General features: G+C 46.6%; 1 protein-coding gene across 6 annotated transcripts in view; it reads right to left on the reverse strand.

The window, feature by feature from the left end:
• Window positions 1-19351, reverse strand: part of SSH2 (slingshot protein phosphatase 2) — a 151113-nt gene that overhangs the window by 47343 nt on the left and 84419 nt on the right. The window contains exon 1 of one of the 6 annotated variants that reach the window (XM_030537065.1): window positions 6112-6197. The exons of 4 other annotated variants lie outside the window; for them this stretch is intronic. The gene's annotated coding sequence lies outside the window, so the exon portion shown is untranslated. Of the gene's footprint in view, window positions 1-578; window positions 628-6111; window positions 6198-19351 lie in introns of those variants that run through there. One more of the 6 variants, XM_030537064.1, reaches the window with a different exon arrangement.

The following is a 19351-nucleotide window of genomic DNA, read 5'->3' on the forward strand; positions in this document are numbered from 1 at the left end:
TGGAGGTATCACTCTGTATTTATGTTCAGGGCTCTGCTCAGAATCAAGTATTTCTGTTGGGAATCTAGCTCTTTAGCCTACTGAGAGGTGAGGGAGTTGGTTACACAGCATCTTTAGGATAGTTCGTGCACCCCAAAACAGGCGGCATATTTATGCCTTGGCACACTTCCTTAAATATTTCTGCCAACTCACTCAGAAGCAAGGGGAACTCACGACAGAAGCAAGTCACAGTCACTCTATTAAACCATCACATCCCCACCCCTCTCTCTGGTTTAATGGCCAGGGAAGAGTTTTTTGCAGCAATCATGCACATTTTATCACAGACGGCCTTTCACCACCCTAATCAATAAAATCATTGATAACCATTCTGCACAGGTGTCCATTTCTAAACAAGCCACACAGCTGTTGAGGGCAGCTCAGCGCGAACTCACTGGTTTCCCAACACTTGCTCTCATTTTTAAAAGGAGAGAGGCCAGCCTCAACCAATGGCTTGTGAGCTCTCTCCATCCAGTACCCTCGCATCGCTGTGGAGAATCACATTCCTTTCATTTACTCTCTGCCCTGTTTAATGCTGGTACCGTTAATCCAAGAATGCAGAAGTTTCTGGAGTCCCAGGAGCCCAGGATTTTAGCACTGCATGCTACCTTGTTCCACCCTTTTAAGGGTCAGCAAACAGCTCACCAGACCATGATCTGGAGAAAAAAGTCACCAAGAAAAGTCAAAGTCACACCTCTGCTTAGAGGCAGAGAATGTGCCTCGTGGGCCAGATTAACAGACTTTTACTTATAGGGCACCAACCTGTCAGCGATTTCCCTTCCCAGTGTCCCCGGAAGGTACTTGGAACTGAGGGACAAAAGCACCTTGCATACTTCCTTGTTTGTATTTCCAGGGCTGGCTGTTGGTTACGTCACAAGAATGCTGCTCGCTGCACCTAGAACACGTATTTCATTATGTAGTTGGGACACTGGCTAAAACTGCGCTGTCCTGAAAAGATGATGCTCTGTAAACTCGCCAGCTTAACAAAAAGTACCATAGATGCTTTCCTGGATGCTGGGAGAAACACGCCGGCTGTTCCTTGGTGTGCTCGCTGCACAAAGGAAAAGGGGACATGGTCGGATTAATCAGGTGGCAACTCTATTAGTCAAATGGCCCCCAACGCTCCAGGGGATGGCCCAGGGCAGCCACTCACACCCTCTACCAATTCCTGGTGACTCCCCCTGTGGTGGGAGCACATCACCACACTAGGAGCTTATCTGAGTGCCTCCACTTGCCCACTAGCATCCCCCCCTTTTGGGGCACCGCCATGAAGACCATTGGCAGGGCAGCCCCTCCATGGCAGCATCCCTGCCTCTGGTTCCCATTTGTCCCTGGGGGTAAGACGTGTTGCCCCCCATCTGGTCAGGAGATGTCCTCAGGATGTTACCTTCTTGGATCTGGAGCCTAAATCAATGACTTTCGCTACTGAAGCGGCCACAAATTGCAACAACTAAATGACTCACACAGGACCAAGCTGTGCCCTCCAAGGGGCACAATCCCACCCTCCCAGTGCCCCAAACCCAACCCCCAGGTTTCACTGCAAGGAAGGCAAAAAATCCAGCCTGCCTCAGGCAGACAATCTGATTGTTTGAGGAAACATCCCTGCCCAGCCACAAGAACGTGCAGTGACCTTGATAAGAGAGGGAGGGCTGAGGGCTGGAAACCAGCAAAGCGGAAGTGGCTGGCTACAGGGCTCCACATCTCAGGCCAACTCCCCTGAGAGCTCCAGCTCACCCCAGAATGTGGGGGTGGGAATTTCGAGGGATCTGGCCCGTCTTGGCCTTTCTGCCCTCACCTAACCTGGGAGCCACCGAATTCGCCCTTCACCGGGCTTGGGGCCCTCAATGCAGTTTGTTTTTTAAATAGGATACCAGACAGACACACAGCCAGCCACCACTCCCAGGCCACAGAAAACCTTACTTCTCCCTGCCTGAGATTCTCAGTGTTATTCATTCATTACACGTGTCGGCTGGCCACGGCTCCAAACACACCGCTAAGGAGAGCCACGTGTTTTCACCGCACTGCAAACTGGTATTTAGTGCTTCCGGAGAACTTTCCATTCCCAAAGCACTCTGCCCACACTCCGACCATCTGACTGGAACACCAGAACATCTCGCACGGCTTCTTCTTCTGGCCCCACTTCCTACTGCGTCTCCCCAGCACAAAACATTGCGAAACGTGTCTTTATGGATGGTGCTTTATGAAGAAGGAAAACAACTGCTCTAAAGCAAAGTCGGCAGGCACCTGAGCTGCTTCTGGCAACGTCTACCACCAATAAACACTTAATGAGGCTATTGTGAGCCGGAGGGGAGCTCTCCAGTCAGTTCTGCTTACTCATCAGAGCAGCTTCCTTCCAGCGGGCTTTGTCTGGACCAGCCTTTCGCCAGGCACTTACCAAAGCAGCCCACCTCATGAAGAACTGAAACAGCCACTCTGAGAAGTGCAGCCGATAGGGGAGAGGGGAATTCTTCCCTCCACCACCTATGGCGACAAGCACTCTGAACCAAGCTGCTCTGCAAAGGACAAAGCCTTTGTCAGCTCACTAACCACGAGTGCCGTGGGGCAGAGAAGGCAGGTGACCCGCGTGACAGTTTATTGGAAGCAGAGCTTATTGTTCAGAGGTCCTTTTCTAAAAACAGGGATTCCAGATATTTTATATTTGAATAACCACCACCCCCTGCCCCGTGTTTATAGCAAAATGCCAAGTTTCTTTGCTACTCTATGACATCATTCGCCTGGACTCTGCTGAAATGGTTTGGAAACTGTGGCCAATATGGAGAGCAACTTCCCTGCAAGACAAGAGGTACCCTTCTATTTCTGTGCCAAGTCAGGGGTAGCTGTAGGTCACGGCGACAATGGCGTTATGTTGTAACCATGGAGGCCTGCAAGCTGCCAAGCAAGAGACAATTTCCCTAAAGGCCATCTCTGGGGGGACAGCACCACCTGGCAGGAGTCCGAGGCCAGGGTTGGTCAGCTGGATCCATGCTGCTGAAGCAGTGCCTGGTGCAAGCAGCTATTTCCAGGTAGTTCGTGCTGCAGCTCCCTGTCCCCCACATAGGGCTGCCCGCCCCAGGCTGCCCTTCGCAGCTCCAGAGGGCGGCAGTTAGGATTGTTAGAGAAGGGAGGTAGAAAGCTAGAGGCACTGACAAAGCAAAAGAGGCGAGTCCCAGCGCGTTTACAGCTCTCCCACAAGAAATGAAACAGCCCGCAAGTTAGCATGTCTGTTCCTGAGTGACAGCATTCAGCAGGCAAAGCACTACACAGGGCTCTTCTGAGAAGCTGTGTGAGCAGACAAACAGACACAAGGTGGGTAAGGGACATGAAGGCAGTTGAGCTAGCTCACATTCTAGGCCACTGGAATGGGTCAGGGAGAGACTTCCAGGTCTCCTGACTCCCAGTACCAGACCATGCTTTCCGCTCAGAAGAGCTCCGTGGACAAGCACTCCACCAACGGCTGGAAAGAGCAGCTGTGGGGCTAGAAAGACAGGGCAATCCGAGACAGCCCACAGCAGGGTGTTGCAATGCACCCAAACGAAGAGAACCACACGTTGAATGTGTGACACTGGGCGCGGAAGAAATGGGGAAGGGATGAGCCGGCACCCGCACTGCTTTCAGAACAGAGCATTCCTTCCACCTCTGGCTCAACACCAAGCCCATGGAAAGGTGCCTTTCCGTCACCCACGTCAGCACAAACAGGAAACCAGAAGTTCATGGTGTACAGAGGATTAGTCCTGTTCCCAAGGGTATGGCAGTCCCGATAGCTGGCAGGCAAGTTGCACCTGCAGGCAGCACAGGGTCCTTTGTCGGAGCAGCAGTGGGACAAAGAACAATATGAGGGGGCACTGACGGCCATCTGCACCCTGGACTACTGCTGTAGGGTGTTCTGCAGGCAACCAGAGAGAATGCAGCAGACTAGAGACAGTGCTCGGCCCACTCTCCGCTACACTCCAGACACTCTTACGGTGCCCATTCTAACAGCAGGGAACGTCACGCCAGCAAGGAGCAGGGAGGGAGGCAGACGACTATTACCCTCACTGACAGATGGAGAATTGCAGCAGAGGGAATATGCGACGTGACCAAGGGCACCCAGGATCTGTGCGCAGGGAGCTGAACCCATTGTCCACGAGTCCCAGGACAAGGCTGTCCTTCCCCAGGCTCCTGCAACGCCTGAAGGAAGGAAGAAACAGACATGGATGTTGTGGAAACAATTCTGCAAGTTTAGGAGATTCCAAACATTGGGCGTCTCCTCAGACGTTTGCCAGGGCAAAGCAATTTTCTACCTGTTTCCCCCGTTACTGTGGTTTGTTTTTCAGCATCCTTTCCTTCCTGTCCCCTTGTGCTCAGATTTGGTCACCACCAGAGGAAAGGGACTGCATTAGGGAGTCATTTTGTAGAGCTAGTCTTGTGCTCCAGTTAAAGTTTTGCTCGTGGATACTTGTCGCAGGCATTAGAGGATTTCACGCAAATTGCCAGGCTCCTAGGGTTGCATAAAGCTAAGATAAGCACTTGTCTGTGGGCTTCGTAGTGTATTAAAACTCACTAACCAAAGGCTGGTAGGACAGCAGGTGGAACCACACGAGACTAGAAAATGTGTCCAGGCAGCCCAGAGGGGTTGGTTGATAGTAAGAGCTTGTATGCATAGAACAAACCACTGCCGAGCAGCAGACAGGCTGTGGCTTACCGAAAGGGCACCGTGACGTGTCCGTGGAAAGAGCAATGCTAAGGCCGAGGGGAGAACAGGGAAGTGGTAGTCAACCGCCTGCCACTCTGCACTTCTGCAACTTGAGAAACAGCATGGGGGAAAAACAAACCAAGCGTGGGAACCGAGCGCCGACTCACAGATGTTTGACGCAAACTGCATTTTTAGCAACATCTGTACTTGTACAAAGCTCGAAAACAAAGGAGTTGTCAACAGGCATTTCCTCTGCTGGGAGGTGGGGATCTCTCCCGGGAGTTAGCAGTGATGAAACAGGCAGACACTACACACTCCAGCTGTATGTACATGGTGGAACAGCATCTCCTGCCCCCCACTCCACCTCAATCAAGTCCTTTTCTAACCTCGACATCTTGGCTAACATGGAGGGCATCTGCAGAAGCTGCCCTAAGGTGAAACTAGAAGTGGCTGCCCATGAGCCACAAGGCACTCAGATACCCTGGTGATGAGATGCAGTAAGAACCTGAATGGACTGGAAGGGCTCGTCTGGTTTGCACTAGATTCTCCCTGCAAAGAACGTTTACAGCAGGAGCAGACTAGACAACCCTCAAAAGGAGAACTCTCCTCTCATGCAAATATAACAATCCTGCCCAGACAGGGGAAGTGACTCGCCCAAGATCATATGGCAAGCCAGCGGCAGAGCTGGTGACAGAAGCTAAGACCCTCATTCTCAGGCCTGGGCTTGCATGACTAGCTCATTCTTAGCCATCTCCTGGGTCTACAGCTGACACATCCAACACATAGGTATCCTTGAGTCTGTTTGGCATCTGTCCTTCGCTTCCCTCTTGCGAGAGCGACTGGCTCTGCTGCTTTTTAAAACAGTTATTTTGAAAAGCAGCAGAGCCAATGCTCCCTCCAACAATCCCACTCACAAGAGGGAAGCGAAGGGCAGACGCCAAATGAAATCAAGGCCATTAAGCCCTTGGAGGAAATGCTACCAGCCTTCTGGTATCATCGCCAGAGCAGCAGGGCTGGTGCAGACCACGCCAATGAACCACAAGCCCCTACAATGGGAGCTGGATATTTACCCCTCATGCTTCAGTGCCCCACGGAGTGGCGCACAGGCCCAGCGGTGATAGCTTGAACTCTCCAGGGAACCCAGGAGTCTCCCCTTGTATTGGGCTCTTGGTGGGCCTCATGGCAGATCCCTTTCTCTGTTTTTAACAGGAAGACCAGGTTATTCCCAAACTCCCTCTGAGCTGACACAGACCGGCTCCAGACAAGCCGCTCTCTCTCTTCCACAGGACTCGATCCCCCATAACGTACAGGCCAGAGAAGTTTTGGGGGAGAGGGATCAAGTGACTCTGGTGGGCCCCAGTTTGTCACAATGCTGCTGCTGCAGAGAACAGGAGAAACTATACCGGAGGCTAAGCGAAGGGCTCTCATCTCATCAGCACAACCTGAGCTGCTGCCAACAAGGGTGTGGCAACACCATTCCGTGTTCTCCAGCCAATGCTTCAGCCCACGCAGCCGCAACAGGTCTCAGCACTGTCCTGCAGACAGCTGCAGCACTTGGCCCATTCCTCCTCCTCTTCATGGTGCCCTGAAGTCAGCTGGGCCGCAAGCATGCAGAGCCCAATCAGCTTCATTCCCCTGCAGGCACACGCGGAACGGAGTCATTAAAGGAACAATGAAGATGGCTTCCTTTAAAACCAGACTCCAGAGAAAGGAGTCAAACTCACTGTCAAATGTCAGCAGCTCGTGCAGATGACGTCAAAGCCTGCACGCTTCTCCTTTACCTCGCCTGCACTCTCCAAAGCTCCTATGAATGAACGAGCCCAGCAACACACTGCCCGCCCCTCCTAGCTCAAGGAAACAACGTAGCAAGTCCCTTCACACGGGCACAGGTTCCTGCTTTGACCGTACAAGGCAGAGAAAAGGTCCGTACGCCCAAACTCAAATTAAATACAGCTCGCCCACCCCAAATACCGAGAGACATAATGCCCTGAAAGTCAAGCTGGGGTACACTCCTGAACTGGTGTCCAGCAGCTGAGCTGCAATCACATTGAGAAACTTATGGATTTTACATGTGATTCTCCCTTACATCCTCTCATCAAACCGTCTGTTGCGTTTCCTGTCAGGCAACGACCTCAAGGTCAAAGAGGAGCAGCTGAGAAAGCGAACAAACTTCCTGACTCTCTCTCACACATTTCCCATGCAGCTTGACAAGAAGCACTCTAGGAAAAGCCAATGTTAATACCTCGAACCAGACTTGTGACGGTTGTTTTAGGTGAAATTAGCACCTTGATTATCCTCCTGTCACAGGGGACTTGATATAAATTCAGATACCGGAATCTCCAATGTAGTTAATACATTTCAGGGGATGCAACCTTGCCTTGTATAATAGGCGGTTTTGTCCAATTCTACTGTAACATAATATGAAGTATAGTACTCAGTATGTGGCAACATAAGCAACAGGTAATTCAGAAGACTGATGCAAGCTCCCAGAGAAGTCAGGCTCGTGCAACAGACCTGTCATGGCGAAAAATCCATCAACACAGCTACCACCTCTCGGGGAGGTGGGTTAACGTCTCCTGTTGGCGTAGTTCTCCCGTCGATGTCGGCACATCCTCACTTACGCACTGCAGCTGCACCGAAGCAGCATTTTAAGTGTAGGCCTGCCCACAGACTGAGCTGACAGGATTCCTTACACAGTGCAAGCAACTAGCCTTAATAATAGAAAGAAAGGTTTGGGGTTCATAAAACTAAAACCTAAGAGAACCTGGCTTCCAGAGAGCAACAATCAGTGACTCTGGTCAACAGTCATCTAATTTGCTTCAGTTTATCCATCTGGAAAAATGGAACCAGTTGTCTACCAAAAGGTTGTAAAGTGCCTTGAAAGGCTTGAGAGCTGCACCAAAGCATTGCTCTGAGAGCACTCCCAAATCAAACGATTCTTCAGAAAAGGGCTGGTTAAAGCAACAACAGCTGCCGCTGAGAAATTCTGGTATTAAACATTTACAGCAGTTGTACAATACCAGGCATTTTTTAAAGTAGTGAGACTGGAAATGAGGAAGAAAAGGGAGCTTGGTTTATAGGATACCATCCCCAAAGACTCTTGGGTCTCCAAGTCAAGACATTCCAAGACTAAATCCCTACATGATATATTCTTCTAGCTCGATATATTGTTTAAATATCTAGAGACTTCTAATATACATAATCAGCCTTGCTAAGCAGAAAAGTTATACCCCAGGGAGTGCTTCTAAGAGTTCTTACCATATGCGCCGTACTTATTTAAATGCTTGGCTCTGGCCAAGACTCTGCTCATGGAATAAAAGCCAGCTAGAGATAAGATGTGCCTTCAGTGAGAGTTTTAATGCACTTTAACCAACTTGGAAAAACTCAAACAGCAGAATTTATTCTTCATGTCAAGATCAAAAATGGCTAAACAAACTGCCAGTTTGGTTTTCTAAAAATTAATCCCCATTTTACAATGTACCTTCCCCCTTTCAGGATTAATACAGACAGTCCTGGAGGGCATTCTTTGAATTCTATCTTCATTGCCTTAGTCACTAAAGGTTGAAAGCACAGCTTGTTAAAGTTTAACCATCCCTGAGCACTTCTGACCAAAACCCATTACTATTGCCTCTGCTCCAAATACATTTAATTCTTAAAAAACAGGTTACTACTAATCTGGGCACAAACCTCTCTACAAGTGTAGCTGTGTGAGAACCCCGGCTCCAGCAGACCTAACCATGTTTGGTCTGGCTAGCAGAGCCCCGTAACTTTAAACAAAAGAGACACTGTTGCTTTAAATATTACTGTAACAGAAGTCAAGCGAGACACACAGAGGTCAACATACTGTCCCTCTCCATATTAGTCAAGTCCAGGGCCATCTATATTTAGCCAAAGCATGCCCAATACTACAAGGACAGAAAAAGAACTGGGACCACTGACTCTCCTGAATTAGAGTACTGGCTGCATCCCCTGCGAAATGGGTAACCAGCGAAGCAAGCCCACACAGTCCTCCTCTTGCCAGCACAGAGCTGTGTTTGTATCTTGTCTTGAGTCACACCTCCCTAAAATCTACATTAGTCCATAATCCCTACTGCACACAAATCTGGCCTTGCAGCAAGGGATACCATTCAATGGGTGTCATTCAGGTACAGGCAGGTTGGGGATCACCAAGACGACAACAGCTGCTTGCGTCAGAGGTGAAACATTCAGTCTGTTGGGAACGCAAATAAAGAGTCCAGTGCCTGGGCACCAGTGCTGCATTGGGAGTGGCTTTGGTTCCAGCTGCCAGACCGAGTGCTAACAAAGACACGAGCTGGAGGATGCTAGGCAGCAGCAAGGAAAACCAGTACGGCTGTGGGTCCAAGGAAGAAAGTCCACTAAAGTTAGATGCTGGTTTTGGGTGATTTGGATTTAAACAAGAATCTTGTAAATGCTGCATTTGGGGCCAGTGCCGACCAGAGATGCAGTAGAGGCAGCCTTGTCTGAACTGTTACTGCCCTTTCACGTTAACTAGGTGTACCGACAATGAGAGCTCAAGCATGGAGAAGGCCCAGGCAGCCACTAGCACTATGAACACTGTCATGCAGACGCCCTTCAGCAGGTACAGACAGGATAGTGCTCGCGTTCGTGGCACCTGGCAGCCCAACTGTACGAGTGCTCCCACCATTGCTAACGCTGGTGCAACTGACCTGATGGCAGCAATGGTGGGAAAGTTTAGGGGACAGGGAAGCTACTGCAGACCTTGAGGAAGTGCTGTGCCAGAGCCCCAGAATGAACTGCTTGAGCTGCTGGGAACGAGGGATGGATTGGAGGAACGACATTTTGCAATGCAGCCGCTGGGAAGATAGCAGATTACGGCCTACAAAGAACCTTCCTGGTAAAAACAGACGTCATGGAGTATTGTAAACAGGACAAAAATGTCTGTCCATCTCCATTCAAAGTGATCAAAGTTGCAAGTAAGGCTTTCCCTTGCAGTAAAGAACAGCAGGTGCTTAGTTACATTTCTATGAGGGGAGCGGGGAGAAAGAGGCTCATGTATTCTGAAGTAGCAGGAATTGCATTGTTCAGTGGTTTACCTGTTGGAACATTTATTTTCCCACTGCATCTGCTGTTCTCCACATCCAGCTGCAGCTCGACTGGCCCCCGTGCTGAGGCAACCTCTCCCACATAAACAAGTCAGTTGAGAATTTAACAGCCCGTTTGATAACCAATATTAATTTACAGTAGATTAAAAAAAGGTGTTAAACAGATTTTTAGGAAGAACGGTCATTTGCCAGACTTCTCTCAGCCACTCTTGATTCAAAACAGGAAGTCACCAGGACCTCTGAATGGTCTGATGCTGTAACCTGTCCCCATGTTACAGATTTGTTCACCACCTCCACAGTCGTGGATGGTGCTCCAGCTTTGCAAATCTGAGAGTGACTTCACTTCGTGCAACAGCAGATTCACAGTGACGGGAAACACTTCAAGTAAAAATGTTTCTTTTTTAATGTGATTTAAAACAATTCCCTGAAATTATCATTAATTAGCAAAGACAAAAAGAAATTTTTTCCTTTATGAATAAAACAATTTGTGTGTGAAATCCCTACGCCAAAACTCTATGTCACTTCACTTTGATGCCTTAAACTGGAAGACAGCATTTCCCTCGTATTCTCTAGGTCAACACAGCTGCCCTTTCTGTGTCAAGCAGCAATACTCTGCACCGGGACAAACTCTGAAATTTTAAGAGCATTATGCTCCCCCAAAAGGTGCATGTGTCTATACTCATCCTACTAGACTACATTACAACTCACGCAGTGCATTTCTCAGGCTCGTTAAAAACATGTCAGGTTTATTGTGATTTTAGGAGAGTCTTTGCTCAGTAATTTGTCACTTTCAAATACTAATAGTTTAATATTTGTCTCAAAGTATAACAACCCCACCTATAATATACTATTATGCAAAATGCACTGGATCAGGATCCAAAAGTAAAAACTAGCCAGGACATTAAAAAGGACATTCAGAGTTCACTGGACTGCCCAAGTGTAGAAACAGCAGTAAAGAAAAGGGAATGATAAGCTGTATTTGACAGCATGTTGTTATTAGGCAGGCAGGTCTCTTCCATTTCCAAAGTCCTCACCCCAAGGACTTGTCTGCCCTAAGGAAGTTTGTAAGCATTTTCTCTGCATAGTCCTATGGTGCCAGATGCAGCACGGACAGGTGGGAAGGAATTTTTTTAGCTACTCGGTGTCTGCATACAAGCAGCAGGCTCCACTGGCAGCAGCATATTCTCAGTTTGCTTTCTTGTGCTTTCCCATTGCAGAGAAGCGGTGGGAGGGTGAAAGGTGATACTGACAAGTGACTTGCTTCCATCACATGTAATTGGCTTTCAATCCTGAAACACACACAAGAACTCAGCTGTTCTGATTCATCCTTGTTTTCAGATTTTCCCACCTGCTCTTCCACAGCAAGAGGGGCAGCAACCCATGCCAGCTAAACAGCCACTTGGGTGCACTCATTACATCAGAAGCATGTTTAATTAGCTCAACTACTTTTAAAGAGGGTTTTGTTTCCCTTTCCATCACAAAGCCTGGGACTGGTGAAGGGATTAGTTTAATTCTGACCACTCCTAAAAACTGGGCCAACAATAGTTACTCCTGCTTGTTACTTGCCCATTGAATTTCACAGAGTGCAACTGTTTTGTTTTTTGAATGATAGGCCAAAGGTGAATCTCTCTTTTGCAAAGTCAGAATGATCCACCCCAGTCCCATCTGACCCAAAAGTAGTCTTGTCGGTTCCCCTGAAACTCCAGCAGCATCTCAGTCAGACTACTCAGATCCACACACTGGTGAGCTGCTGCGTAGTCAAGGTGAACACGGACAGTGCAAGACACGATGAAGGAAAGGTGTCTTTTTGAATGTCTGTTTGAAGCATGCACGTAGTTTGCTCTCCTTGCAAGCAATATTTACAGTTGCTGTGCAAAAAATGGACGGTTTATACAAAGCTGATCACTGAAGAGTGTTCTATTTAGAAATCATTTTGTATATACACTGCACACATCTCATATTTCTCTTCCCATTTCTTTTCCTACAAAGAGCCTGGGTAGTAAAGACGGGCACTTGCTCCTCACAGTTTATTTTCTATTGCTAATTCCCCGTCAGAGATTAGCCTTCCGGTGTGACCACTGACTACACAGCAACCAACTATGATGTAATAAGATGGCAGTGACATCATATGATGAACAGCAGGCTCAGATGGACTCAAGCAAAGACGCTCTATTCAATTTGCAATATTAAAAAAGCAAGAGATATACAGGTGTGTGTGTGTGTGTGAGAGAGAGACAGCACAGGAGAGTGTGTGTGAGACAGCATAGAAGGGTTTCTAAATAGAATATTTTACAAAAAAGTCTGCAACAGGATGATCTGATGTGGAGCATTCAAGACACCTGAACACTTAAGTACAGACAATAGCCTGAGGAGTGCCCAAAGGTCTGCAAAGCTTTGTAAATAGAAGGTTTTGGAGGTGTCACAGCAATCTAGCAAACCCCTGCTCCCAGCATGCTCCGAGGCTGAGCCGGATCAAAAGATGGCATTGAACTTAATTTGACTTGTCTTCTTCCCACAAGCCATGTCACAATTTTAAAACAGAGGGATAGGCAGATATGCTGTATTTGCACTTAAAAACAAGTGTCTGCCTTGAGTTTTAGCCAAGTGTAAACAAAACCCAGAAAAGAGAAGGGTTACTGGGGAAATAAGAGATCAAAAGCACGTAATGATGGGACAACACAGATCTTATCAAACCATCATTACAAAATACACATGGAAATGCACGGTTTTCAACACTGACTACTCAACAGGACACAAACATTTGCTTAGAGAAACAATAAATGCTTTGTGGGTTTAGCCTACTAGGCAACTAGAGGGGTTTAAAGAGAAAACCCAAATCTTAACTTGTTGATAACCATTATGTGCCACATGTGTTCAGATACTCTGGTGATGGGGATCAGCTAAGTACAGTGCAACTTTCAGCCTAGGCAGGAAGTAGGAGAATGCAGTCAGTCCAGAATGAAACCAATTACTTTCTTATGTCAAGATGGCCAGTTGACACAAGTGCCCTACTTCAGAGAATGCTACTGAATTTCCTAGAAATGCGCTTTTACCACTGTGCCAACTCGGTTAGTCCTCCATATTTCACGTGGAGATACAGACACACACACACGCTCTGCTAAGTGCTGCAACGTTCATTTCTTGAATTCAAAAACTTCCAAATCACCAGCATGCAGATCCTGTGCTGGGGTCTTAGAGACTGGGCCCCTTCACTGCTTCCCGTTCGAAAGAACCTCTCCGGTGCAAGACAAACTCAGAGATTTTAAGGTCAGATGGGATCATTAGATCACCCAGTCTGATCTCCTTGATAAGGAGGACAGAATTTCATGTTAATAACCTGTTTATTCAGCCCAGTAATGTGTTTGACTAAAGTAAAATAACAAACAAAATAGGACATACTTCCCAACAATCACTCCCTGACCAAGTCAACTGTTTTATGTACTTGGTCACGCCTTTCCTATGCTCTTTATTCCTACATAAAACCTCCACTTTGGAACAGAGGCATTGCTATACCTGAGCGGATCAGTGTTCAGCCAGTTCCATCTCCTAGCTCATCCCAGCGCTGCCAGCACCAGATACTCCAAAGGTAAAAGCACAATGAATAAACTGCCCCGAGAGTACGTTTTGCTTAGTGACTGGCTTATGACATGAAAGTCTCTCTCCCTCATATAATGTTTTTTTAATCCTACATGATGTAACAGTGTTTTTATTAGATTCCAATATCAACTACTCCCAGTTAGCTGTAATTGTTGAAAGAAAGCTACAGTACCTGTGTATATACACACACACAGGGCAAAGCTGCCTTTAAGCAAACAAATTACGCCATGTTATGACAATAAGGCAACAAAAGCAAGGAAGTTCAAAGTTAAGGGTGCTGGGTTGACTTAACACATCTGTGTGCAAAGAGGGTTCTTTGAATAGCAGGCTGACTTTACATAAGAATCTGGTTGAAGACGGAATGTCAGACAACTCTGAATTTCTGACTTTGTTCAATGCCTAGCACATCTGGTAAGGTGGGAAAATGGCCTGCTGAACTAGTTTTAAATCAATTCAGGTGAATATGATTCACATGCATTTGGTCAGGTCAGCATGGAGGGACAATAACTCTTTCATAACTACCGTAGGCTAGGACACAGGATTCTGAACTAACTGCCCCTGATCAGATCAGCCAGATAATCAGCATTTCAGCAAAATTAGTCTGAAGTTGTTTAAATCCCTTCCAGAAAATACTGTGTTAGCCTGAGGTTCTATAATAAAGGCCCAAAGAGGTGTTGTGCCAGGACAGAACCAGGCAGCCTTAATATTAGCTGTCCCCAAAGGGCCATTCTCTACTGTCGGCTCTTGTTTCTAGAGAAGTGGGACTGGAATGATAACTTCTATGAGAAAGCCAACTTTTCCTTGGAAGGGAACATTTACACAGCAGTCCCAACAGACCTCAGCATCTCAGAAGCAACTGGCATGGTTCACAGACCTTCCAATGTGAGTCCAGCTGGACAGCTAAATATTCAAAGTTAACTATTTATTGCTTGAAAATTAGTTACCCTGGGATCACTGATTTCTTGCTCAAGTCTTGATCCTATTTCAGGCACCTCTTCTGCCTCTCAACATCAGAACGGCCACACTGGGTTAGATCAGTGGTTCATCTAGCTGAGCATCAGTGAAACTTAAATACAATCCACCTCCAGGAAAAGAGACAGGAAGTCCAAGCAGGAAGGCTAGAAATGGATAACGCATCCTCCGCCTGGGTTAATGATCAACAGAGTTCTCTGCTGTGCGCTAAAACACACCTGTGCAAACACACGGAGGTAATCAGAAAAAAGTATAAGGGGGAGAAACACTGGGGAGTGACAGGCCTTTCCCATGCACTATTGACACATTAGGGTGAGTGAAAAAGGGAGGAAAAAAGAGAAGAAATGTCACTCAGAAACAGGCTGATCATTCTAAGATGCTGGGTAGAGAGCAGCATGGAACCGACGCTTAGTTCACAACTTCTTTCCATGAAGGATGGAGCAGAGTATTTATTATACTGTTGCCCAAGCATCCATGGATATATAGCTTGCATGCCAGGAAAGTAATATTGATATTCAATGCTGATCAAAAGTCTCTACTGAGCTTTTCAGGTAGGAAAAGATCTAACCAGTCTATTTTGGGGTTTCAAGCATCCAAAACTACAAATGACCCTTAGTTCACAGCAGGAATTCAAATCAACTGCAGCTGAGAGTAGCAATTCGGGCTACACTGTGGAACTCCCCTTTCCTTGAATCTCTATTTGTCTCCAGCTCCCTCTTTAAATCCCAAGTGTCAGCAATTCTCACTATAATGGTAAAATATTTACAAAGGTAGAAAAGCAATTAAACTAAAGCTCTTCACTAGAGTTCCACTTTTGCGGAGATACAGAAGAGTCTCCAGGATACTGTAAATGTGGCATCCACATATTTCCTGGCTGTACACATGCCTGACACAAGGAATTACAATGAAGATCAAACTTTAAACCTACCAAGTTAGATTTCAAGATAAAGGGCATGATCAGGCTTCATCTGAAGGTGGGGGGGGAGGGAGAATGAACACAGGATAAGGTCTAAAGTGGGGCATGGGTAGGAGAAATGAGTCAATAAAAGGAATATTAATTACATTGTGTACAAAATAAAACGCCCTATTAACAGCTTGTAACATCCCTTGTATGTTACACAAACTCTGAAGGAAGCTGGTAACTTTTAAGTGGTAGCACTATCCTGTATTTTCCAATTCAGCAAAGACATTTCCTGACCAGTTTTAACCCTTTGCTGAAAGGAATTCTACTGAGAGTTTTCAGTTGCTTTCTTCCTTTAAAACAAGGTTCTCAACCTGCAGCCCAATCAGCGCATAGCTGCGGCCCATGTGACATCCTCAGGGCCATACAGGTAGTGCACATATTACATTGGATGCGGCCCACATATCACAGAGCTGCATACACAGCCCACAGTGGTAAATAGGTTGAGAACCACCGCTGTAAAGGATTCCAAGACTCACATAAAACATATTTGGAGAAACTGGTAGTTCTACATTCCTCCTTTCAGTCTGAAATACAGTCTCTTCAACACAGAGAGTTTAGTTCCCATAACTGGGAACAGGCCATCGTTAAATAAAAGAATCATTAAATATCTTTCTCAGTTTACAGAATAGCAAATACAACATATGTATAAATATTTCCATTTTGGTAAAATGTTTTTATTAGCGCTCTAGCTAGTACTTGTGTCCCCCCTTACCATAGTATCTAGGTAAGGTTCAATCTTTGTCACAGACCCTCTGAGGTGGCAGAGTGCTCTTAAGCCCATTTTGCAGATGGAGAACTCAGGCACAAAGACAAAGGGACAGATTTTCAAAGGTACAGCCAGACTCCTAATGGGATTTTCAAAAGCACCCAAGTGCCAAGGGGAGTTATAGATGCATCTATAGGCACCTAAATACCTTTGAAAATCTGTCCCCAAGTGACTTGCCAAAGGTCACAGGAAGTCTGTGGTGGAGCAGGGAACGCCCTAACCACTGGACCAGACTTCCTCTTTAAAATACAGAAGGCAGAGAAAGAGACCTGGTAGTAAAATTTAGGACAGTTTGCTCCCTTCTCAGGGCTGAGTAACACACATTTCAAGGACTAATACATGGAATAAGATATCAAAACCTGGTGAATAATCCTAAAGAGTGAGGGCAGACGGCAAGTAGAGTGGAAATTACTGTAGGTGTCTTCTGGTACAAATTCTTGAGAATTTACAGGTCTGCCTCATCTACCCTGATCTTTCCAATAGTTGCTGTGATCTCTGCTTGAAATTTTAGGTCTTATACAGGAAAAAGCTAATAACTAAACGTTGTTCCCACTGAGTTCAACAGGAGCAGCAGCTGGCCCTAAATCAAGATACAATTTTAATGGCGGTATTTTGATAGATTCTCTTCAATGTTGATTTTAATCTTGTGAATGAGATATTTTCAAGATCCAGTCCAGCTGACTAAACCACCAACTCAAAGTGTGAACATGGGAATCATTTTTTTGCTGATGCCTGAAAGTCACAGCCAATTAGCTAACTGCATCTACTTACGAATACACCCATGTAAAGGTTACTGGCATTAGCAATCCGCATGCTGTCTTTACCATTCCACACAGAGAACAATATTCCGGTGCAGCAAACCTTGACGTCTGATTTTGCAGGTGTGACGAACTGGGAATGTTCTTAATGTTTGCTCTGAATACTGTGTTGGTGCCTCAGTGTCCCCATGGCAGTTCTTAAGTATCTGGCAGAGCAAAGGGCCAGTGCACCTAAATGCCTGGCACTCTGTCTCCTAGCAACTGATGGCCTGGGCCCCTCCTCTGCAAAGGTGCCAGCTGAAGGTGTTGGAGACAAAGGGATCAGGTGACCTCCTGGCCCGGGAAAGGGGCTGAGCAGAGAGGAGGGGCTGGAAGGGGTTGTTAGTCTGGAGCTGGCTGAGGGCAGACGTGGGGGTCTGGCTCACTGACCCCCAGAATGGACCCGGCCGAGGGGTCCGGTTCTCTGTACCTACAAGCTCTGTTTTAGACCCTGTTCCTGTCATCGAATAAACCTCTGTTTTACTGGCTGGCTAAGAGTCATGTCTGACTGCGAAGTGGGGGTGCAGGACCCGGTGGCTTCCCCAGGACCCCACTGAGGCGGGCTCGCTGTGGGAAGCGCACGGAGGGGCAGAGGATGCTGAATGCTCCAAGGAGAGACCTAGGAGGTGAAGACGTGTGAGCTTCTTGCCCTGAACAAGTCTGCTCCAAGGGAGAGGAGGCTCCCCAAAGTCCTGCCTGGCTTGGTGGGGAGCAGTTCCAGAGCATCGCCCGGGGACTCCGTGACAGCAGGTAACTGTACAAGGATCTGTGATCTCTAACTGAATTCCTGATTTGCAAAGCAAAACATACTAATTTAAGAACAATCAGCTGAAAAACTCCCCGCTCTCCAATCACAAAAAGCACACCACTGTCCCCAGTTTAGAACCCCATTCCAGAGAAGTGTGTTAATCTACAGGTTCTTTAATACCCCTTAATCTCAATTTACAGAAGGCTGAGGACAGTGCAAGCTCCTCTGATAACTGAGTTATCACCAGCTCCAGGAAAGGAAAGAGTTTGGTCCTTCCAAGTAAATTGCAATTGCAGCTGCTCCTGGACACAGCACCCTTGGGCTATCAGACCCTCAGAGATGGAAAAGTTGAGTTCTCTTTCTCCACGGTATCATTTGTGCTCATCTCTCTTCATAAAGAGTCTCAGATTGCAGGTTAAATATTTGAGTAAGGTATATAAATCAAACATCTATAACCACTGAAATTGTTACCGAGCTACCTAACATAAACAAGACATCATAAAGTAAATGTTTCGGCAAATACTAGCAATTATCCTGATACAGAAAAACAAAAACAACAACAAAAAACCCAACCCATTTGCTGCCTCAGATCCCCCAAAGCAGACACATTTTGATTTCTATTTACAGAGACCTTGGGTACACCGTCAGATCCCCACATTCACAGGCACAAATGGGAAAGCTGTGATGTTTACAGGCAAAGTGATCAATTAAACAGAATAATTACAAACATGTCAGGTCAAGGATGGAAGGCTTAGAGGGACCTCATTAAACAGATGAGGCTAACAAATACGTAGCGCCAATTGTTTAGTCTTAAACACAAGGAAGATGCAACAGTGGCCAGTAACCAACTTCTATGACAAATCTGAGAGAATCTGCATCAAGCTAAAGTGTCCAGATTTCTGGGGGAAGCTCTTCACAGCAGCACACTGCAGCAGCTGGCGGCATGCTAGCATTTTATCTAACTATTCTCAAGCTTGTCTTGGTCTCGTCAGAAGATAAAACAGAAGCTGATTTGTTGGAAGAAACACCAGGTATGATGATCTACCAGTGTTTACCTTGAGACTTGATCCTCCCCTACTACCAAACTCCCCCAAAGCCACAATTATTTAGAAATGAATATGCTTATTTGTAGGTGTATTTAAATCAGTGTGCACCGCTGGAGGGACTGGTTATTCAAGAAGCTTAGCAATAGGACGTGGAGCCTTTCAGTTTGAAGCTGGCCAAGACTGGTAGTGACTTGTAATCCCTATCCACCCACCACTCAAACCATAGCACCATTTACTGCTGCAACGGACAAGTCTTGCTGCTTAGGGCAGTATGCACGCTAGACTCCAGCTTGTGCATTTGAAAAAGAGTGGAGGGGATCTGAGAGAGGAGGACAGCAGGTGCAAGGGTTGACAGTGCAGGATCCCCCTCATCAACTACTGCTTAACACACAACTTGCTAGCCATCAGAAAGCAGAGTTTTGGAGAGTGCCACTCCACTTTTTGTAGCATCAATTGTCCATTATCCTGAACAGAAAGGAGACAGGATACTGACTACAGATGGAAGAAGATTTGGAACAGAAACAGGAGGACGACAACCAAACATTTACCAAAACCACAGGGTGTCACAATGCTTTGCCTTAACCTCATGTATGCTGATGGACTCCTAGCATTAATCAAGTAAGAGTCTGTCCTATCCGCATGCAACTAAGAGTTTATCCCAAAGTTTCA

Source organism: Gopherus evgoodei, chromosome 17 (assembly GCF_007399415.2).
Source record: "Gopherus evgoodei ecotype Sinaloan lineage chromosome 17, rGopEvg1_v1.p, whole genome shotgun sequence".
Taxonomy (NCBI): Eukaryota; Metazoa; Chordata; order Testudines; family Testudinidae; genus Gopherus; species Gopherus evgoodei.